Source organism: Triturus cristatus, chromosome 2_1 (genome assembly GCF_964204655.1).
Source record: "Triturus cristatus chromosome 2_1, aTriCri1.1, whole genome shotgun sequence".
Lineage (NCBI taxonomy): Eukaryota > Metazoa > Chordata > Amphibia > Caudata > Salamandridae > Triturus > Triturus cristatus.
The window spans coordinates 720,406,526-720,431,189 of NC_140581.1; the positions used below are offsets into that span (position 1 = coordinate 720,406,526).

General features: G+C 46.9%; 1 pseudogene; it reads left to right on the forward strand.

Annotated features, from left to right (window-relative positions):
- The first annotated feature begins 17,014 nt into the window (after nucleotides 1-17,014).
- On the forward strand, nucleotides 17,015-19,278 carry LOC146865797 (E3 SUMO-protein ligase KIAA1586-like; annotated as a pseudogene).
- The last annotated feature ends 5,386 nt before the right edge of the window (nucleotides 19,279-24,664 follow it).

Here is a 24,664-nt window from a genome sequence, read left to right on the forward strand (position 1 = left end):
TTCGGAGATTATGTGCCGTCGATCAGTCCGGTACAAAGCTCGACTGGTCAGGGTGAACTATATCCGGCAAGAGGGGCTGAAGTCGGTTAGCAATGAGCTTAGCCAATATTTTATTGTTCATCCTTCTCATTGAAAGGGGCCTGTATAAATTGCATAGGTGTGCCGGTTTACTTTGCTTTAGTATGGAAATGATTACCCCTTCTCAAAAGGATTTAGGCAGTTCGTGGGACTCTAAAGACTCCTGGTACATAGATTGCAAGTTCGGAATTAATAGAGTAGCATATTCTTTATTAAAAGAAGTTGGCAATCAGTCAAGGCCGAGCCCCTTATTCAGGAGGCTGCGTATAACTTGGAGGATTTCCACTTCTGTGAAGGGCAAGTTCAGATATAGGCAGTGTGCTTCATCCAGCCATAGGAGCTGGATCATGTTGAGATACTCAGTTAGGTCATCCTCTAGCATCTCACCATTATCAAACCCTCCAGCATTTCACGATTTCGCGATTCATGAAAAAATCGCGAAATCAGCTGGCAAGCGCGAAGACCTCGATATTTACCAAACCAGCCGCAAACAGTCTTTCAGCAGGCATTAAATAAATGATGCCATTTAACTGGCTGTACGCGCATACGTCCCCACATGAACGCGCTGTACAGCTGCATTAGCTGCCTGCTACCTCCATTACAATATTGATGAAAGAGGAGCGAGAAAAGTAAAGTATGGCTTCTCTGCTCTCTAGCTTGCAGGCTCGTCTGCTATGCATATAATTGCAGGAAAGAATGTCAACATTTTTAGTGCCAATATCGGCAACAGTTGTCACAAAACACATAAGTACATAAATAAACCACACGACACTGTATTGTAAGTGGAGAAATATTGCTGCAGGTTTATTAGCATAACCAATATGCAAACATGGTGGGTTATCTTACGGGCGATCCCAGGGCAGGCCAGCCCCTATGCCGCCTGCCCGTCTGATAAGCCTAGAGTCACCATGGCAACGCCAAATGGTGTATACCAACTATTGGGAGGGGCCACCCCTCCCATCCGTAGACCCCCAGTCCACTTGCTTCACACGCCCCCCCCCCGTGAGGGGTGGGCGGAGCATACATGGCAGCCCCCGGTTGCTCAGACCCACAACCGCCTGTCGGCTAACGGGGGGGGCGCCGTCGTTCTTCCAGGGGACAACGCTAAAACATCCCTGGGTATCCTGGCTTAGCACCCCGCGGTGCTGCTGCATGATGTACCCCTTGGTATGTGCAGACCCTGGATCGCCCTGTAACTCCTCCACAGCCTTGGGAGAGGCCACCGTCACTACCAGGGCCCCCACCAGACTACCACTTCTATTTGCAACCCGCAGATGCCAAGGCTTCACCAAGGTCAAGTAAAAATAAATCCATGCCTAGAGTGGAGAGGTGCACCCCATCATCCTCCAGACCCCCTGTTGATTTGGCGAGTAAAAGACCATGCCTGATGAAGCCAAAGCCTCTTTGCTCAGTGAACTTGCGCATGGCGCTGTTAACTTTTCTCCTTGACACCTCAATGGCGTCTCCTGAGCGGGCTCCATGCCAGTTGGCCCGTGGTGTAATCTCCGACCACCACAATTCGCACGGCCCCAGCATCACGCTCAACTGGCAGAAAGTGTCCCTCATGTTTTGGAGCAAGGCTCTCCGTCCTAGTGAGGTTAAATCATTTTCCCCCAGGTGAACCACCAAGAGATTAGGCGGAGGCCCCCCTCCCCGGAGTCTCAGCTTCAATCTCCAGGTAGGTCTTTTTACCTACCGCAAGCTGATACCGGGCTTCTCCCAGGTCCAGCCAAAACAAGTCTACGCCCAACCGGGCCGGCGGCCAGCATGCACCATCAGGACAGGTGCCCCCATCCTTCCTAAACTCCCCCGTGTATTTTTCACTGAAATGACCTTAAACCTATAACTAGGCATTGGTCCAATGTTGCCTTTTGCATGGCTGAAGAACAATCCCTTTGACAAGACACTCCTGCCTGGCAGTGTCAATGCGGGAGGAGGTAAGAGTTGACAGGCCCGCCTTACTTCCTCTTTCACTCAGTTGGAGATGTCCACATTCCATCAGTCACCACCAAATGTGAAGCCTTGCCCTCCCAAAATTCTGCTAGTATACCAGGGAGAGACAGGACAGAGTGACCACAGAGGAGAACCAACGTGTAAAATTCTCCTCTATTTTGAATACTGGGAAAGCCAATCGTTCTCCTGCTAATTTGTAGCCCAAAAGTGTTACCCCGGGGTTTCCCTTAATCCTATGAACCATATCGCCCCCGTTGGAAGGCCACTTCCACAACCTGCATAGCTGCCAGCTAGTGCTGGAGGGCGGGAGAAGTTACCCGGTACCGATACTCGCATCAATGGTACCTGTTTCGTCGAACTCAAGGACGGGCTACTAAGTGAGCAACCAGGCTCCGCCCTTGTATCCAGAGGTCAAACCCAAGCCCCTCTAAGGTTCTGCTGCTTCACCTGCCTGTTCACACGAATCCCAGGGCAGACCACCGGCCTACAACCCATGCTTGGCCATGCCTGAGCTAAAAACACCTCTGAACAGCATGACAACAGGCTAACCACCCGCATTGCATTCTGAATGTTCCTGACGCTGCCAAGAAACAAGCGCATAACTAAAGCAACTGGCACCTTGCCATAAAAGTATCAATTCAGCCTTCTATGAATGCCAATTGTGCTCATGTGGCGATCCGTATTAGTGTTCCCTCCAAACCTGCAGCCCTAACCAGGCAACCCGCACTCTCTTGGTACTGGCACACTCCCGCCCCAGCTGCCCTAGAGTGCCTGGTCGTGTGTAGCCACAACCTACGTTTTATCACTGACGTTATATCGGGGTGAGATGACACGCAACTAACTCTACTGCTGAGTGCCCGTTGCACCATCGCAAGAATGTCTTTGCCTACTCAGTGTCTGGCTGCAAAGTTAGATGACATTGGCAGCCCAGCCCCGGACGAACATAGCAGTTATACAGTTTCTGGTGCTATAGACAGTACCCGTAGCTTGATGGAACCGAATGCAATTCCCTTGCTCCTGTTGAGCACGAAACCCACAACAATTGCTCACCATGGTTCAATACCTTCCTGCTGCTCAGTATTTCCTAGCAGACTGTTGAAAATGTATGTTCTGCAATGGCACTAATTCGCAGCCTGAACCATTCTGCCAGTGCCGAAAAGACCGTTCTCATGCTGCCTGGCCTAATCAATCTTGCCCCGTTCTAGAAGCGCTCGCTTCAGCCCTAGAGCAAACAATTCGCCAGTAACCCCAAACTGGCCCTGATGCGGGACAAACCATGCCAAGGCACACAGGTGTGTATCATCACTAATAGCAGGTCTAACAGCGTCAACAGGCATCCTCAGCTTACCATAGGCGTGATGGAGTAAGGGTTTCCAGTGAGAATAGATGACAGCTTCCCATCTGACCAACCGTGGTGGGAACCACTCCTGTATATTCTAGTCAAATGGTCCCAGTTCACTTGTCACTGCCTGATGTATGTGACCTAGGTACATGGTCCCCTTGCATAGCGGCATGCCTTTGAAACCAACATCCAGTCCCCGATAAGTACCACTATCTGCCTACGCTACAATCTTGCCTGGCGTTCCTTCATGCCCAAATATACCATGCGATGATTGCTCTCCTCCGTCACTTGACCCGACCACACCTAGAAGAACACAGCGAGAGGAAGCGGCCTGTGACCTGCCCCAAGACTCTACGAAATCCTCCTACCGAATGATGTGGGAGCTCGCCACCAACCTCTGTCCAAGCCTGCCAGCCCCACAAGTATTTGGACCCCTGTTGCTCCAAGAATTGGAGGGGGGGAGAAGGGGCAGTCCTGTCTGGAGATGTGTGTAATAGAGGACATGCGTCCTAGCGTACCTATTGTTGGGTGCGACGAGTACCTGATGTGTTTAATACTAATAACAGTAGTAACAACTCAATCAGCACAGGGCTAGTTGCCCCCCCGTCTTACAACCGTGTGACAAACAGGGAGATTAAAGGAAGGCTAACCCCAATCAGACACAGAAAGACCCCCCCACGTGGCTGTGCCCAAAAACCACCATCCCGCATCAAACCGACCCGATGGAAAGACAACAAGCGCCTAACGCTCTACACCCGCGGATGACCCGGAAATAACCAATCGTTTAACAATAGAGTAAATAACAACGGACATCCTTTCAGCATCTGAAGGCCTAGCCCTTCAGAAGTAACCTGGGACCCCAATGCCAGGCAACAGAGCAGTCCTCGGCACCTGTGGTGTGTGTGATCTTTGCCCACTTCCGTGTGAGCCAGGGCCCGCGATCCATACTTTTTTCATGATCGCTGAAGCACACGTAAACCACACTAGCTGTTCCTTGCCGCTTGGCCTAGGTGCTGAATGCAAAGTGACACCTCCCCCTGCTCCCGACCATAGTGGTGAAGTGTCCCAGGAGTGCTCGGCTGATATAAAAGACCTCGACAGAACCGAGGGAGCCCTGCGCAGCTACAAGTGTTTTCCAGAGTAAAACTGGTCTGCAGGGCTACCCAGCATGCTCAGGCACTGGCTATGGCATACAGACCGGCCACCAACACACCGCGCATTTACTAGGTGTTCCAAGTCCACTCGGTCTCATTTGCCAATGAAACAAAGCATTGCAACCAAGCCCCCCCAAAACCAGGCCCAAAATGCACATGGGATACCTACGGGCCCCGTGACGATGTTGGGCCGGTGGCGATGAACGACTTACACAAAAGGCTGGTAAAGCCGTGGACACTGAAAGATGTTGCACTTGGCCACACAAGAACTCACACAATAGGTCAGCCTGCCTGGCCCAACGCAGGCAATAACCGAGAAATCACACCTCCTTTCTGGCCAAGAGACATTGACGGACACAACAAAACGGGCCCCTCACCCTATGCCATTGACCGACTCGGGCCCACGAGGTGATCTACTGTGGCGGAGGACACCTACCCCTTGATAGATGCTGTTTAAAATTACCCCTTCAGGAACATTGCCTACAAGGTGGCCGACTCACCACGTGCACTCCGAGAGTTTACAGCCCGGTAGAACTCAAGCAACGTCCACCCAATCTCTAAGACAAGCAACAGTGCCATGACATGTCAATGCATGGGAGGAGGGCAAATCAACCACCGCTAACCCAACCGCAACCAAGGACAAATGACCTGTCTTTGAATGCACAGCACATGTGGTAAAAACAAGTTTTAAAGGCATATTTATTGTCCATTCACCACCAGCACAATAATTTAGAATAGAGGCACCGTGGACTTAAACAGTTCCTTAATTAATGGAAAGTGTTGAGACATACTAGTCGACGGTTAAATCCCAAGAGCATCTGGCCATCTTCCACAAGCAAGTAGAAGAAGCTGTGCATCAAGTTTGCCAAGAGGTCAGTTGAATCACTAAAGGGCCCAAAAGAGACAGTACGAGGCCAAGTTTTGTATTTAATTAAGTTCAACTCTTAGCAGCTCTTGCTGCCTATAGACCAAGTTCTTCCCCTACTTCTTTCTTCACTCTCCCCGTAGTAAGGATTTTATGGAAGTTTGTACAAGGTTTCCCCTCCAAATATGTTGGGTTCTCCCAGGGATCTTAACAATGAGCTATTTAAACGAATGCCTTCCAACTCAAAGCCCCTGCATATAGCTGCAGTTCACCGTTTGTGCTGCGTTGCGACTACTGCAGTACAAAATTGTGTGATGCAGCCCCTATGTTTCATTGAGCCATATATCATGTTTCGCAAAAAAAAAAAAAAAAAAAGGCAATGATAAACATGACCCCTACCTTCCTCCTCAAAGTTATTTCTAATTTGCTAAAAGCCCTTTCCATATATTTCCTTGCCAGATGAAAGTCATCTCACACCCATGAAGCAGAGTACTTAACTAGTGCTTAGTCAAAACTAAAGACTTGAGGCAGATACTCAACTATGCTCCTCTCCATAATAAGATGGTGCTATCTAAACAGTCTTCAAGCAAGTTAAACCATATCCTGCATTGTAACAACAAATAAACAATCTCTTTCATGCGAGCTGAAGTCCAAATTACAACTGATGCAGGATTTTTGCATTGGTCTATACACCCTGCGCACCAAATAACGCTACACCAAGGACACACTATTTCTTTTTTGGCACGGGGAGATTAAGTGATTTGCCCAGAATCACTGCATATTGAGAAGGCGCTGAGACTTCGGGCCTGGTTCTCTCCAGCATATCGTAATGGGCCATGCACTAGCTAGTTGTGCATGGAAAGCATAAGTTTCAGTAGGTAAATGTTTGAACTCTGTTATTTTCCGCCCGATAAACAAGTTTCATTGGGTATCCCTAGAAAATTATTATTAGTTGCCGGAAATAATGCGGTTTGTATCCTGCGCTATGCTGGTTATGATTAATGTAATTCAGCACCATTCAGATCCATTGACTCTCAACGCACCCACGAGTGCAATCAGCTGGAGCCGTCCGTGACTTCGCACTGGGCCATCTACATCCGCCGGTGCCACGCCAGCATCTGTCCACTCCACAAGCGCGACGCCACAGGCTGACTGCACAACCACACTGCCTCGGGCCGCGAACTCACAAGCGCAGTGTGTCGCTCCTACACCCCGCGTCAGGGCAAACTTCCCCAGCGCTCAGATGTTTACTTCCCCCTTGTTACACCAGCGTGGGCCGAACCACCAGAGTGCAGCGAGGAGCGGCAACCACGCGGGAGCGAAGCTCTCAGGCCGCAACAGCAGCTAAAACTTTAACTTAGGGACCCAAACCTTGACCAGGATGTGCCCCAATGACTTTTAGACTCTGAGACTTTGACCCTCTGCCCAAGGGATCGACCGACAATGAAAGCACCAAAGCATTGTGCGTTCGATAGGCTATGCCTCTAGCCAGCTTAATGCTCTTGAAACAACAACAACTGCAGCACACTGCGCAGAGCGCACCGCAGGCTTACCAGGCAAGCCCGCTGCGGCATGGCGGCTGAAATCACAGTAAAACAGCATCGCTGCACAGACTTCGGACGCTAGTTCCCTCCCCTCCTGTTATGATGCCGGGGGAGCATACCGCAACAGCATATGTCAACCGGAAAACGCAATCTCAAAGCGCGCCCCACGGGGCCTAGGCCACCCGGCCTCGACTCAACTTGTCCCCAGGACCCCCGAGGCATGACCCTTCGACGGCCCACCGAGCGGCAAGGACCACGGGGGGGGGGAACGCAGATATGCCGCGGGGAAACAGGCTCCCCCTGACCATGCAGCGCGTGTGGAGGGGGGGCGCCGGCGAAGCTGCCCCCTAGCGGACACCCTCAACCTCCACCCGACTCCCCTCAGGCATGGCTCGTCCACCGGTGCTGAAGCCGAAGCGCGATGAGTGCCTGCGAGGCGAGGTGCTTCCCCCCCTCACGAAGCCCACCCTTGCGTCGCGATCGTGGTGGGGTAGGGATGCACGGGGGAAGGGGACAAGGAGTTGGCTGCTGCAAATAGTCCGCATTAAAATTGGCAGCACCTATACATGGTTCCCAGAATCGAACCCTGGTAAAAGCACCCCCAAGTCGACGGTCTATCCGACGGGGATGTATGACGTTGTAACGCATGCTGTTACAACGCATGCTGTTACAACGAAAGTTTTACAACGCGAGTGCATTGACAACGCAGGACATTACAACGCAAGCCTTTACATCGACTTGCACTAGATGGCGTGCTAACATTAAAAAAGTGTAATTTACTATTCCAACTCCAGTCCACGTAACAGTAGGGAAGGTGTTGGGATAGTAAACTACACTATTTTTAATGTTAGCACGCCATCAAGTGCAAGTCGATGTAAACACTTGCGTTGTAATGTCCTGCGTTGTCAATGCACTTGCGTTGTAAGAGTTTCGTTGTAATGGTAGTGCGTTGTAAAAGTTGTGTTGTAAAGGTTGTTCCCCATCCGACGGACCACATCCCCTCACCCCTTGCAGCCATATGCAAATGCGGGAGAGGCTTCCTTGCTGGGCGCTAAACTGGTGAATTAATTCATTGACTCATAGAAGTTGTAGGGCAAGTCCGGTTCTGCAACCCAAGGACTCGTAAGTGCTCTGCCTCCCAGGGTACTTCCGCGCTGATAGCACCAACACCTAACTAATCGCGAAATGCCAGCCTCCGTGCCGCCATTCCGCTACCCCCGCCTCAAGGGGTGGAGTTGATACCACATGACGGTAAGCGTGCCTGAACCAATGGGTACTGAATACCATACCCCAGCTGCGATCAGCCCTTCCCCCCCCCCATACAGGAGAGACTTCCGTGCCGAGCGCTGAACTGTGAAAGTAATATGTTATCTGAACGAAGATGCAATTGAAGTCAGTTTCAATGAAAAAGGTAATGCCTCCATTACTAAGATTCGCAGTACACTGCCTCCTGCAAATGTAAGCTTTGCGGTGTGTATGCATCTCCAGATGAACGCTTGTAATTTGCCTCTTTTGAAAACAGCAACCCGCTGACCCACTACATCACACGCACTCTGTAATCTACTCAGCACACGCTCTTTGCAGCAGGCACATTAACCCTGCACGAACTCCACCGAAGTCAAAACCTCAACTATACAAAACCCCGCTCGCTCTCCAGTTATCTCGACATTAATGAGAGGCCTGGTAATAGCCGCGAAAACAATTCACTCCCGCAGCACAAGCCGCCTCACGTAATCTGCCCGAAATCGGACTCGATCAGCGGCACAACGCGATCCAGCCCCGGAGCCGACCCACACCTGTCACAAGCCTTACAGAATCCCAGCACGGGGATGGGCGGGGCGGGCATTGAACGGAAAGGATTCGTCTTTTCCTTCTTGGGCAGATAATACAATGATAGTGTCTGCTCTGCTGCTTCAGCTGCCCTCCCCCCTGTCTTTCTTCCTCCCTCTTATTCACTCTGTCCAGCAGCTCGTCCTCTCGTTCTAAAAACCCTGACTTCGGAAACGGTTCTCATCCTCCTCTTTCTTTTGTTGATTTGTTCCCCTGTAAAATGGATCCAAAAAAGACAAGCATTGGCATAGCCAATAGGTTTCGCCTTTGGGACCTTATAAGTGTTTAGCCATGCAACAGTTGCATAACTAAATACTTATAAGGTCCCAAAAGCGAGACCTATTGGCTATGCCAAGCGGCCGTGCAGCCACGAAAGTGATCGCGATTGCGATCAAACATTAAAGCGGCCGTGAAAGTAAATCGCGGTAAAGCGCGGCGCGCGCGCGCCCGCGCACATGCACTGTAGCTCTAGGCTGGCCTGGTAGCACTTTTTGGAGCCCTCTCAATAAGTCTCGCATGCGCTGGGTCAGGCGAGACCTAAAAAACTGTGGTCGTCTTTTTCTAACATTTTTCTATTCCGAAGCAGTGCTTGAAATGGAAAAATAGAAGTGCAGGTACTCCATACCAGAGTTCCTGCTTGTTTCTGGGAAGTGACAGTACTCTCCAATTAAAGGTATTGCATTTCTCTTGAAGTGCCGGTACTCTCTCTCTCAAAATAAACAAGCATTGGCATAGCCAATAGGTCTCGCCTTTGGGACATTATAAGTGTTTAGCCATGCAACAGGTGATATTGCACCAAGGATCTTGTGCTGCATAATTAAGTACTTCTAAGGTCCCAAAGGCGAGACCTATTGGTTATGCCAATGCTTGTTTTTAATTCCAGGTGTTTGACCCGTGCCTTAAAATCAGCATGAACGGCACCACACACAGTGCAAGAGGGCGCTGCTTGAGTAGATGTTCTACTCGAGCGGTAGCTTCCTTATAGCGAACAGAAGGTTTCTCAAAGTAAGCTGTAGCGACCATCGGTGACTGACCACGTTGAGAAATTTCGGCGGAAGGTGGTCTGGAGTAACATTTTCCTCGCTCGCGCTGGCCTAGTTGGCGAGTTTGGAAAAAACTTCACTCTTCTGTGCGGAATCGAGTTTTTCTGAACTCTGCGTGCTACACAGAGCACGGCGTGGGAAAAACTGCGCAAACTCCACAAGCAGAGTGGAATTTGACGCCAAGGCCTCAGCTGCAGGTAAAGGTGCCTTTTTCCAAGGGACAAGTTATGCACGAAACTTGATATCCCATATCAGGAGCTGGTCTATATATGACATGAGATAGGCAGGGAGTGAACCCTCAGGTAGTGGCTACTAGTATTATTACATGAGACAGGCATAGAGTTGCCACTGATCTCTCGTGAGAGGGTAATTGGGCAAATATGTTTAAATGTAAAAGAAAATTTATAGAGGAGAGAGCAGAAGGAGAGATGAATGAATGGTTGGATGGAGAGAAGGAAGGATGGATGATGGTTGAATGGAAGTAACATGAAAAGAGATGTTGCAGGAAAAAGGATGGATGAGAAAAAGGATGGACGGTGGAAGAAAGGATGGATGAAAGAGAAAAAGACAGACAGGAAAGGGATGGGTGGATGAGAGAAAAAGACAGAGCGAAACGAGTGCCGGGATCACTAGCCTCACTCGCTTGCTCAGAACTGGATGTGGTTCAGAGTGGAGGGTATTTCATTTCTACGCTACTCCCTTGTTTGACAGGCATGGGGAGCACTGACCCACTGCTCTGGTACAAGAGATACAGAGGGAGGACCTATTCCAAAAGAAGGTGTCCAAGCCACTGCAGAGGATCAGCAGGGGGCAGCTCTGCAGCAACCTGTGTTTTGCATACCGATGTATGAATCGTCCATAACCCCACCTGAAGTGTCCTAAGTTACACATTTCCTTCTATTTTGTGTTTATAGAGTTATTTTATGCAGAGGCCTCTTGTCCTGCTCTGTCATGCCCGACCCCCCTTTTTCACTCGTACATAATCCTATACACTAAGGACCGTGCCAGCCCTCTTCATGGTTCAAAACAGTGGGACAAGCCTTGTTGTGTAGTTTAATATTCGAAACACATCATTCATGTCAACGTCATTCGCTGTCGTTATCTGACTGAGACTTAGAAAAAGGATGTCAGCCAAACGGGGGGTTTATTGATTTAAAAATACTCACCTCACGTTACCTCATGTGAATGAATGGAAACATCACAGCAATGCAGAGTTAACACACACATGCACACACATGTATAAGCAGAGAATCAACAAGTTGCCTTACAGTTCAAACTGAGCTTATAAAATATTTAATGCCCATCTAGAGCGCATACTTTTTCCCTTGATGTCAATAACGAACTGGGGTGAAAATGACATGTATTGAGCCCATACAAGGCCAGAAAATCTGAATTCAGCAATATAAAAATGTGACAACATCAAGGCTGAGGCAAGGGCACACCTTTTCTTGACAAAGAACGAAGTCTGTTATTCGGGGGGTGCTACATCGGGACTGCACAGTGCTTCTCACACTCTCGGATCCTGTCCGTGCAGGCCCAGGGCTGCGGGGGCGTCCTGGGGGTCTGTATGAGAATGGGTGGATACTACGACACAAGGACAGAGCATACGAGAAGGTGGTCTATACTGCGGGAACAGGGCACTGGATGAGGTGGTCTGTATGCGAATAGTGGGTACCGGGAGACAGTGCACTGTAGAAGGTGGTCTGTGTCTGATTGATGGATACCAAGAGAAAGGGCAGAGCAGTGGATGAGGTGATCGGTATGCGTATAGAGGGCACCCGGGGACAGAGACAGTGCACTGTAGAAAGTGGTCTGTTACTGAATGGTGGATACCAGGAGACAGGGCAGAGCACTGTAGGAGGTGGTCTGTATGTGAATAGGTAAGAAGGTTATGACAACGAGGTAGGGTATTGTAGAAAGGGGTCTGTATGTGAAGGTTCATTGCTAGGAGGCTGAAAACTGCATTGTAGGTGGTCTGTATGTTGGTGGTCACGACACAGGGACAGAACGTGATGTGACTGCACTGCTTTCGCAGCAACATTTTAGCAGAACAACGGAAACAACCAGAATTGTGCTTCTTTTGTTTGTGGAACCTGTGTTTTCTGCGCTATATTTCTAGCGTGCAATGCATCCTCCCTTCCAAAATGGAAGCAAGGACACATTTCCCACCAAAATATAGCTCCCAATGCCAATTTTGCATAATTTTGCTTAATTTTTGTGGAATTTTGCTTAATTATGCATAAACAAATCATGTGAATTTCGCACACCCATAGTTAAGCGAAAGATGGAAAGGGGTCTGTGTGACTGCACCCAGGGAGCATAGGGGGTCTGTGTGACTGCCCCCAGGGAGCAGAGGGAGCTGTGTGACTGAAACCAGGGAGTGGTGAAAGTGGTACCCTGGCAGGGGGTGCATACATGGACGCTAGAACATCCCAGGGAGAAATACGGCCCCTCCCACGAGGTTAGTAGATTGGAGCTGTGCTTCCGTAGAGCTGCAGAAACTTTAAACATGCCTATTTCAAAGTGGAATACTCTGCTAAAACAGGTTCCATTGATTAAGGGCTAAAAAGCAATGATTACAAGTAAAATAAAGTGCTGCAATAATGCCGCTAAATTTTCATTTGGTGCCGCTAAATTTTCATTTTTGTGCCGCTAAATTTGCAAACCTAGGCCGCAATATCCTGAGGGGTCGGATTGGTCTGGTATAGAGTGGAGTGAAAGGAGGTTATTGTATTGAGTATGACTGCTTGGGAGGTGTACTGTTCGTCCAGAATCTTCTCCACATAATTGTGGGCCCTGGGAGTATGAAGCATATCAGCCAAGGTCCTACCGGCACGATCTCCCTCGCCATACCACCACGCTGTGGATTTGCGGGACAGGTAGTGGAGCTCGCGAGCCACCTCCTCATTATACTCTGAGTTTTTTGCGTATGAATGCTAAGGTGGCACAGGATTGTGAATTGTAATATCGGAGTTCGAATGTACGCAAATCCTGTTTCGAGCTGAGCAAGTCTCAACCGTATTGCTCTCAATACACCTGCCTGCTTCGCAATGCAGGCCCTTCTTATCACAACCGTAAAGGCCTCCTATAGAGTCTATGGAGAGCTTATCGAGCCTTGGTTGTGAAATATTCTACAATAGCAGTGTGGATCTTGGCACGAAACACTTGGTCGCAAAGTGCACTTGGGGGCAAGGGCCACGTGAAAGTTTGCACTATTGCCAATGGGAAAGCGACTTCCAGAAGCACTGGGGCATGATCTGACAATGTGCTAGAATGTTTTGCCTCGCTAACTGTCCAAGTGAGTACATCCCGGGTAGTCAGCCAATAGTGTATACGTGACCAGGCTCCATGAGCCGATGTAACACAAGTCCCCTCCCTGAGATTCCCGGGCATGTGTCTCCTAATGTGCTGCCGTGCTGGGGCTGTGGGCTGCGCCCGATCTATCTAACCTGGGATCAAGCACAACTTAAAAATCCTTTTCCCAAATGATGACTGCAGGGCCTCGGTTTGCTATCTGAGGCCATAAATCTGTAAAGAAGTCAGGACCGTCAGTATATGGACCGTAGATGCACGCCAAAACAATAGGCTGCCAGCAAGACACTTCGCCCCTCTGAGTTGCACTTAGCTTGTGTGAGGGTCCATGGAGTACCTTTTCGTATTAGCAGGGCTTTAAGTGGGCCGGGTCTGTCCGGGTCTGAGAACCGGCAGTTTTTTTTTGAGGCCCTCGAAACGGGTCTCTATCGGGCTCTATTTTCGTGGCTACTAAAGGTAGTCCGTTCTTTATTTATTTTATTTTTTTTCTTTCGGACCCGTTTTGAACCTATCAGCTCAGTGGTCACGGCCTGACGTCCACGGCACGACGGCATGACGTCATGCCAGGTGAGCTTTGTTGGAGGAAGGGAAATCCTTTAAGAGAGCCACTTTCTCTCGGGATTTCCCTTCTCTTCTCTTATTCCGGCGGGAGAGCAACGTCGTGGTGGTGCCAGCGCGGGACAAATCCAGGACCAGGACTCAGAGCATGAGAAGTTGTGTGGCTTAGTCCAGCTGTGTAGCGTGGGTTACCAGCCCCTGGGGCAAGGCAAGTATCCTTCCACTTTTATTTTAAAACTGTGCCCTTGTATTCAAATTTTGCAACCCTATAAATTCCCCTAAGAATTTTGTGCCCGGGCAGCCGCCCCTATGGCCCCGCCCACGCTCCGCCACTGCGGCCTACACATTTTCGGTGTGTCTATTTTTGCAGCTGTTGTTGCAGCGTACTCCTTATTTTCTCCATTTGTTTCTCAGGGCTCGCCTGTTTCTCTATAAGGCGAGATACCAAACAGTTGTCAGAGAGATAGATTAGTCTAGTTTCAGCAGTAGGTTCTTTAAATGTTCTTCAATCCGTTTTGTATCTAAGAGGTAAGATTAATGGTGATTGAACCGAATGAGGGTGGCATCCTCATTTGAAAGCGTTAGTGCAGTATAGTGGGCTTTTGGCGCAGCGAGTGGTTTGCATTCCAGTTTTTCAGAGTCAGAAGCTTAGCTCAGTAATGTGCTACTTTATTGCCCTGCTCTGTGTAGGCCGCAGTCCTTCTCTACCTTTACCAACACTCTCTCGATACCACATTTTGGTCACCATGTTTGGGGTATAAAATTCTGGCCAAGAGGCCACTAAAACATGTAATTTCAAAATGGTCTCAGCACATTTCTGGAAACCAGAAACCCGTTCGAGCACTTACTGCAAATATTGAAGCAACGTGTCCGAAATCGGGTACACCTTACCGCTCATACCTGGGCCATGGGAACATCACTAGAACGCGATCTACAAGGCACAGAGCAGCCCTGCCGATTTTTCCAGGCCCACGCGTGATTAGCTGTTCCAGTCCAGGATTTTTGTCTTTGAAATTTGGGACTTGTAGTCTTACTTATTACTACAAGTCCCAGAATTCAAGGGGAAAAACTGACGAACAGCTCATCGTGCATGAACCTGGGAAAATTAGCAGCTGTGATAGACTTCAGGACACTGCAATATCTGCTTACACGACACGAAGCCCTGTTAGCGTCATTGTGGTTTCCTGTTTACGACCTCTGAGACGTGAACAGCCAACATCCAATCCCCAACCAACCCACACAGTATCCACGTGGATTAACCATGTCAGCGCCCATCAACATGCACCTTAGAGTTCATGGAAGATTAAGGTTTAAATACAGTACCCTGATACCCCCTGCAGCACAAACATGCTACCTTTAGCGTTTTAAGGAACAGGCTTTCACGAGACACCCGGGCAGGGTTGTTAGGCGGATTCACACACTTTACTGTTAATGAGTCCATACCATGAATTTCATTCAAGACCTGGTTTAAAAGAATTAGCATTACAACATAAGGCCCAGACTGGACATTGTGCTGCATGGCCCTTGCTCATGAAATGGCATCAGGGGAAGTTGTTACAGGATTAATTTGCTTTATTGCTGGTTGATTTGGCCAAACTTGTTGAAGAAAATATTGTGGGGAATTTCCTATGTTTTACTTTTGTGATACAACTAGTCAGATATTGCATGCCTAATTAACCTAGTAATATTTGCTTCTTTGTAGGGTGGATCATTTAAATTTGGTATTTACGCCCCACGAAGTGCAGGGGCGTCACATTATGAACGTACCCTGACATGACTGGAATTTTAACAGCCCAAACAAATTGTAAATAGTGATTCACTTTCGTAAGAAACTAAATCGAAGTCAGCTTCATTCCAAGCCTCACCACTGGACATGATGGCATGCTCTTTTCCACCATAACATGTTTAGTCGTGAATTATGGTAGGAAGTGGAAATGCTTTGCGTCAGTACCGTTGAATTTCTCACATGCCAGGAAAGAACATTCAGAAACTGTTAGACCATTATAGATATTTTTATCATATAGTTCTTTGTTTTACAATATAAGTAAGCCGCATGAGTCAGGACATTTTAGCCGTCTATGTTTTTTTTCTTCTTGACCTTTTCTACATTTCCCTAATCTGGCATTGTCTGTTTTACATTGGCTAAAATATGTTTCATATGGTGATGTATAGAAACATTTGCATTTGCAAGGTACTGTGACATGTTTGGTGCTGTTAGTTTACATCAAAAGTACATTTTCTTTTTTAAAAAAACCTTTATATTGTCAGAACGAAAGTTCAAAACAAGCATTTGCAATGCATTAGGTCTCGCATTTACTAGAGTTTGAGCCATTGGCATTGTAGATTACAATGCCTTTTATTAATGTGTTGGTTTTTGAAACAAATATATAAAAAGCATTGTCATTTACAATGCCAATAGCGAGGTAGGAAGAGAGCAGTGCCTACGGGTACTCTTTATTCGATGCAGTGACGCAGTATGATGGCAGTGCCTCTGGATATTATTTATTCCATGCAGTGTTGCAGTAGTCTATTCTTGCTTTGTGGGTTTGTTCTGTGGGTTTAGTATTGTATGGGTTCTGGGATAGCGTGCTACTCGCCGAAAAAGCAATTCAACACCTCGGGGGTAGCAAGTGCTATATAAATGCATACCTTTTCCCTATTCTATCCCTCCACTACCCTTCTCAATCCAAATGACTAACACATCCACCGCTCAAATTACTTTCATATATCACTATACTAATTTGCCACTAATCCTTTATGGATTTCATAGTAGCATGCTACTCGCCGAACAAGCGATGCAACCCCTCATCAGGGGTAGTAAGTGTTACATAAATCAAAATACTATACATCGGGCCTTAGCAGGGAGTATGTGTGTGAGAGAACTGTGCAGGCAGTGTGCACTGGTATCCCATGTGTGAGGCAGTGAACAGGTCCAGTGTATGCAAATCACGAAGGAGTAAGTAGACTGGAGTAGAGTACATACAGATGTACCAGTGCCATCTTAAAGACTTTTGGAGACCCAGGGAAGACGTATTTGGCGATCTCCAGATCAGGAAAACCTTACAACTTCACTGTACAATGAGAGATCCTTTCAGGAGCAGCACAAAATGAAGAGTAACACCTGCCTGCCAAATAGCACTCCAATTAAACATTGTTGATCACTGGAGTAAACTATTCAATTTTTGTTGCAGATAAGAGGCTCAATATTCTATTTTCGTGACGCAAGGCCTTATCACCTGGAAACCAAAATCGGCAGAGGAAACCAGCAGAGCAAAATTCTTTTCTTTTTCAGATATACCAGTCCAGCCTTCAAGAAGGAAGTTGTACATTTTACCATGGCTACTAGTAGCTTATCTGCTTCTGCTCTGAAGCACAAGTCTATGCAGTCTTCAATGATTGACTTCCTACCGGCACTGAAGCGCCAGCGAGTTACAGGGGAGTCCTGTCCAGTACAACCAACTGTTGATGAGGCTAGTCAAACTCAGCAAGAGTCTGACAGGGACAGTCCACCTTTACAAAGAATTCAATGTGTGCCAGAGAAAAAAACTGTCGAACTCCCTGACTGCTGGAACACTAAACAGTGGTATTACTTTCAGGAGGAATATAAATGGTTGTACCTTAAGTCAGGCAATATTGGATGTTCTTCCTGTAAACTGGCTAAATCAACAGGTCTTTCAGTGCACAATAACACCCAAGGCATGCGCGTAACTAAAGTGTGGGCAGATGGCGAGGTTGGTCCTTCCGGTGACGGAAAAGCTTTTAGGCAGAAACAGCTAAGGTAGAAGATTATGGAGCATAAGGCGAGCGCTGGTCACTTGGCAGCTGAGGACATTCTTACAGCTCAGCAGAAAAATACATTTGTGGTGACAGTACACAAATGTAATGCAAAACATATGGAGAGCACATGCAGGGTATTTGACACTGCCTACTACTTGGCAAAAAAAGATCGCCCTTTCACTGACCACCCTGATCTAATTCTCCTTCAGGCAAAGAGTGGCAGTGCAATGGGCCGTGTTTTGCACAGCAATGTGACTGCAACAGAAATAATAAAACACATTGCATTGGAAATGCAACAAAGATTGGTCTGTTATATCAGACAACACAAACCAAAGATCACAGTATTAATTGATGAGAGCACTTCTATTAGCAATGCTTCTACCTTGATCATCTACCTCCGTGGCATTTTTGGAAATGAAAGTACCCCAGTGACCATCTATTTCGGCCTTCTGGAGCTGGCAGAAACTAATGCTATTGGCGTAAAGACAGCTCTCCTAAGGACTCACAAAAAATCTGCTTCATGATATCTTGATTGCGGTATGTACTGATGGAGCAGCTGTAATGTTTGGTAAAAAAGGAGGAGTAGTAGCATTGTTGAAATCAGAATTTCCAAATCTTGTACTGACATGGCACTGTTTGGCTCACAGACTAGAACTTGTTGTGGCAGATACAGTTGATGAGGTTGCAGGGGTCAATCACTTTAAGATGTTCATGGACTCATTGTATGCCACATACAGCATGTCACCAAAAAACCAGAGAGAGCTAAATCGGGCCGCCAGCGAGGTATGTGTACAGCTTCAGAAGATAGGGAAAATGCTTGATACTAGATGGGTAGCATCCAGTTACAGATCTGTGAAAGCTGTTTGGAACTGCTTCCCTGCCTTGTGCAAACATTTTGAGAATGCTTCTAAAGACCCATCCAGACCCATAAGAGACCGGAGTAAGTATGAAGGTCTCTTGAAGAAGCTTACATCCTATTCTTTTATCAGAGATTTGGGGGTAATGTGTGATGCACTTCAAGAGCTCAAAGACTTATCACTCTCCTTACAGAGGAGGGATATTACAATTGTTAATGCCCACAGTCTTTTGGTTAGTCAAGTACGCATATTTCTAGCACTGAAGGACTCACCAGGGGAGTTTGCTTCTGCGGCTCAGAAAGCGGTGGACGAGGGCAAATTCAAGGATGTTCCTCTTTCCCATGGTAGAAGTAACTCTGTTGCCCTTAATCAAAATCAGTTTTACCAAAGTCTTTCTGTAAATATCAATAAACGATGTGCCCCTGATTCTGAGAAAGAACTTATAGCCAGCTTCAGTGTGCTAGATGCAGGCAACTTGCCTTCTGGTGATGAATGCATTCTTTATGGGGAAACAGATATCCAGAAACTGTGTTCAGAATTTCAGCTGCCAGCAAGATATACTATACAAGCTTTTAGACTTTTCAAAGATTTTGGTGGAAAGAAAACCCCTGAAGCATTAAAAAAGTTAGTAGTTTGCATGGAAACCCTGCCAGCAAGTAATGCGGATTGCGAGAGAGGTTTCAGCGCAATGAACTTAATTGCTTGTCCAACAAGGGCCTCTCTTCTTGTCGAGACCATTTCTTCATGCCTATGGATAAAACTCAATGGTCCTCCATTTGAAACATTTGACCCAAAGCTGTATGTAAAGAGTTGGCTTGCAAAAGGTAGAAGGTCTGCTGAAGAAAATTGTTGTGAGAAACCCCAGCAAAACAAACACACTGAATATCTTCGAGGGTTTTGGGGAATCCTGCAATAGATTTCTAAGTAATATAAATATTCTTTACATGTTTTTTAAAGTGTTTGGTATTTTTATGGGTTATACTTAATAAATATACCTTTTTGCCTATTTTATTATCCTTTGCTGGATGCGACTTCATGATTTTCTTAAGCACACAGTGCTAGTTATTTTGATTTAGACCACGCCCCTACTCGGATAGGCAACGCCCCTTCAAGACATTAACCACGCCCCTTTTAGAGCACCCCCAGTTTTTTTTCCCACTTAAAGCACTGCGTATTAGTATAGCATTGCTCCAAGCATAATTAGAATAAAGAAATTACTTCTGTGCGCCAGCATGCCTTTAGATGGGAGGAAGTGGAAGGAATGAGGTAGAGCTCCTGAAGGAAGCCTATGTTTATGTGGTGTCTGGTAAGATAGTTGTGAATCGGGCAAGCTTTCCTTGGGCCATTAAGCCTCTGAATGTTCCAAGTCAGGAACCTAAGACTTGCCGTCATTTTGATTGTGACTGAAATGTGTATCCCTTTGGGGGTATGATGCCAGTGTAGCCGTACACACTACATATAGTAGGGACAGTGGGAATCTTGCCCAGGCAGAGCGTGGTGTACAGTGAGGTGCAAAGTGGGATCAGATGTGTCAACTGCATGGCCGGAGCAGTTCGTATGTATGGGCATGGCAGTGGCCTGCTCTGAAACGTATGGTATGCTAAGACAATAACACATAAAGGAATGATGGAACCCACACAAACCCCGAAATGTGGTTGTGTATATTGTACCCTCTCCCCACCCAAAACAATGACATCAAATGTGGGACTCGTCCTGGAGGGTGAAGTAGAGCCACACAAACTCCCCAGCCCGTCTCTGGGTGGCTGGCTGAAATGGTGAATATCACCCTTGGAGTGAACCCATCTGCATTAAATTGAAAGTGAATGAACAGCTAGCAAAGCCGTAAAAAACCCAGGTGGGAAGCCGCAGCCGGAGCCATCTATGTCGCACAGAAAGAATAGTTTACATGATGCAGAGAGTCTTTGTGTTCAGGTTTAGTCATTGTCATCTAGGTGAGCGGTCTCCTGCCTTCTCGGGGAGCCCTGGGGCGACTTTGTAGGTATTCCTTTAGCGAATTTAAGTGTAGCTTTGGCATCAGTGAAGTGATGTGCCCTGCGTCATGCATGATTCTTAGTTTAGCAGGATAGAGGAGGGTGTATTTAATCTGGCCTTTTGGAGGAGTTTTTGGGTGGACAAAAATTCCCGGTGGGCAGTCTGAACAGTGATGGTGAAGTCCGGGTAGAAGAAAGTCACGTTCTCTTAATATTTTAGTTCTCCGCGCTCTCTGGAAAGACGTAGCACAGTGTCTCTGTAATTCAAGATGCACACAATTATAGGGAGAGCCGGTGTACCCGGGGTGGCCTAGGTGCAAGAGAGCAGTGGGCGCGCTCCACTGTAAACATGGGGGAATAAGGCCTCCCTGAACAGATCGGGTAGCATCTTCGTTATGTGGTCCTCTATATTATCTATGACCATTACTCCGGGATCCCGATAATCTGCAGGCTTTTACGTCTCAAGTGCGCTTCTAAGTCTTCATTCTTGGCCCTAATTATGTTGGACTTTCTCCATCTTGAGTAGTTGTTCATTGCTTTTTGCTTGTTCATTGTCTATATCGGAGACTCTAGTCTCAAGCTGGTCTAGCTGATCATCATGCTTGTCCACCCATTCTTTCATCCTGTCTAGGCGGTCTGGCCATGAGGTCTCGTTTGGCACCAATAGTAGGTAGACTCTATTCGACGTCCACTAAGATTTTCTTAATATCTGCATCTTGGGTGGCGCCATCCGAGGGGGCAGCATGGCGGGCTCCCTGTTATGTTTCGGGCTGACTGTATTGGACTGATTTTTTGCTTTCAAAGGAGAGTCGAGATTGCCTGCCTGGTGTTGTGTTGGCCTATATTCGCAATATTGACAACCGTGGTAGTCCAGGCACATGTATAAAAAATATATGGCTTGCCAGCACAGTCTCATCCAAATTACGCCTACTCAGTGGGGGTGGGGTGGGTGGGCACAACTGAGGCATACGTTCAGGACTCCTCAGTTAACCACTGTGACGCTCTGCTTCCCTGGTCCCACAAGATACTAGGGTCCTTATTTCCACGTTCGGCCCTGCTCCAGATCCCCTCAGGATTCAAGGCTGTCTGCACCACTTTAAGACCCAACATTTCAGGGGGGAGCCAGCCGCAGCAGCCGGCCAGCCTCGCAGGTCTACCTTTGAAGGCCTCCTTACAGTTGAATGTGTCCTGCGGCGGGCGAGAAGCAGCCAGTTGGTTGGTCAGCTCGTGCTCTGCAGGGTAACCGGTCGGGCTGCAGCTGTCGCCTCCTGCCTCTCAGCCGGACTCACCTCGGTCCTGGCCGTTACCACCCAGCAGGTCCTTACAATGCCGGGTGGCCCAATCAAGCTGCGGCTTGGGTTCGGTCCCTCCTGGCTCAGACTGGGCCGCGGCCTCCACAGCTGGTTCCCCGCTCTGAATGGCCCTCTGAGCGCAACCTCCAAGTTAACGTGCAGGTTGTGCAGCACCAAGCAAGGGATCGCGTATGCGTACTTTGATGGCCGATGGGTGAGGGTGATATCTGTTTATTGCTTTCAGCCGGCAGAGCCTCTCTACTGAGTGCCCATCTTGCTGTGCGTCTTGGTTCCACCTCCAAGTAGTTTTTATCTTGTTACACACAGTGGAGGTGAAGAAGTACACCTATTTTATGTTATACTGTACATAGTTCTATGTTTTACTAATATAGTGAGTTGTGTGTGTGACTATCTGGTCATCAGACTCGTGTAACCTTTTAGTGTTTTGGAAAGACTCGTTAATGCAAAAATGAAAATAACACTTCTCTGTAGATGATTCAATGTATGTTAAATGTGTTAATCTAAATAATTTGTCAGTTATAAAACAAACTAATCGTGGTTTCGGATACTTATAATGTATCAAATAAAACAGCGTTCATACTTATACCAAATGGATAAACATCTTTCAGATGTAACTTTTTTCTGTGGATGTGAATTATGGTGGTTAGCCTTACATTAGTATTAGTCAATTTTAAATGTAGATGTTACATAGGGGAGTATGTGTTTAGTGTGAAAAATTTAAATCTACACTTTTTTATTTACGTTTTTGCAAGCAACATGGTGTAACAGTGTGAGATGTATAGGCTTGGTAGAACCACCACTGATTGCCAGAGTAGGAGACTGCATTTACCTTATCCACATTTCCTTTCTCTAGCTCATGGTTGTTGTCTGTAACAGGGCTTCAAACAGATGTAATCTAATTATCTCACTCACCATAATACTTCACTAAATTTCTGCAAATCTGGGTTGTCTCCTTTGTAGCGAAAAACTGTGCCGTGGGTCCTTTTTGTAGCAAGGAGCTGTGCTTCTGCTGCTACGTGTTGTGAGTGGTAAATGTTATATGCGGTTTGAGGGGCGTCTATTGTAGTCGGAGCTGCAGGTGTGGTTGCTGATTTGATTTATAGCATGTGTTAAAGGATTCATTCGCTTTCGGAAACTGACATATTTAGAGTTGCCCCTGTCAGTGTGATATGGAGGGACCCTCACAACAGAGGATAGCAATGGCAAATGGAGACACACATCTGCCATACCAAAACTGATGGATTTGTATTTGTAGACGGTGGGACAGATAATGGGGCACTGAGAATCAACCTATAGGTGTACATTTATATATTCCTACCAGACTTGTGTACATAGCACAACTGCTGTCAGATTTGCTATATCTGGGTAGGGTGTGTAACCGGCTAAGACTGGCCATGTTGCTCCCTCGTTGCAGAGGGGACCTGGTCTAATATCAGTTGGGCAGAATATGAAGGATAAGTGAATGCAAACAGGTAATTAAGTCTAGATATTCTATACCCACATATATATACCTGTGCAGTATATCTTCAAGGTATGTAGATGTGGAGTAAGGAAAAGTAAATCTATGCTGTATATATGTCTTTAATGTATTTTGTCCTCCCATCATAATAGGAGGGTGGTCCCTCTGACCAAATTCTAAATGTGGCAGACCAAAATCCATCAGCCTAACGGACAGATCGGTCCCTCTAGATGGAAGAACAGTCTGTCTGCTAAACTCGAAATCAGGCTAAGTAAAATCGAGTGTCTACGCTTTGTGGATAGGGTGCAACTGGAATTGCCCAACCTGCATAGTGCTTGTTGGGCCCAGCATGACGAGAACTCTGAGCCTACTCTGCCCCCTGACCCTTAGGCCTTCTCAGCCAACTCCATACTCCTCTGTGATAGGCCTTGCAATATGCAGAAGCTTGTCTTTGCAAGCCTGCCAGAATCAATATAGTCCCTATTTGTGGCCTTAATGAGCTTCCCAAGGATGGTTACCATAGTAGAATTAAGCTGTGGTGTGAAAATGGGTGTAAAATATAAAATAATTTTACAAGGTCTTAGTAACATGCAAAACACCATGTAAGGCGTTTTCATTGAAAATTAAATGTTCAAAGTCAGGGGGCAAAAGTCATTTTTTGCGCCTGAGGTCATGGAACTCTGAGTAGGGTCACATTTGAGTCTGACCCCTTCTTCTGGAAGTCAATTTTTTTTATTGTTTATTCATTTAAAAACTATATAGGTGCAATGGCAGTGTCCTGATTGGATCTAAAATGAATTTTCAACACTTTAGGAGTATCCCTTAACAAAAGAAAATCCAGGGAGTAGTCACTTTTTGTACCAGAGGTCATGGAACTCTGAATCAGGTAACATTTCAACCTTTCCCCCTTATAGAAGTCAGAAATTGCAATGGTTATTCATTTAAAAACTATATAGGTGCAATTATCCCAAATTAAATTTTTAACACTTGAAGTATCTCTGATCAAAATAATCATCAAAATCGCAAAGCTGTACCAGTGCCCTGAAGTGCTCTAAAACGCTCACAAATGGTGGAAAAAAAGGCAATTTTTGAGACTTACTAACATGCTAAACAATGTATATCTCACAATTTTAAATACCTGTAATAAGGATGTTTGTGTTCCACTGGTGCAACGCCTCAAGTATAAGAAGCTGCACCAGTGGAGAAATGTCTACACTGGTGCAGCTTCAGCTGCAATGGTGGAGCCAAAGTTAAGTTCGCTGTGAGACCTCAGCAAATGGTCAGCATATGGCAGCTGGAGAAACCTGCATTCTCCATGCCTGTCTTCTGAACCTGCAGCAGCTCCAGGTTATGTTACACAACAGGGAAGGAAGGGAAGGGGCTGAAGCCCTTTTAGGCCAATGGGCATTACCCGCCTGGACTAAAGGAAACTTGCTTACTTCTGAAGCATATATAAAGTTGGTGTAGTATTATAATGTCAATGCCAAAATATTGCCTGACAAATATCAAATCCTAAATATCATCTGCATCAATATAGCCCCACTGGGTTTAATAATAGACAATCTACATATAATGGGATGATATTTTG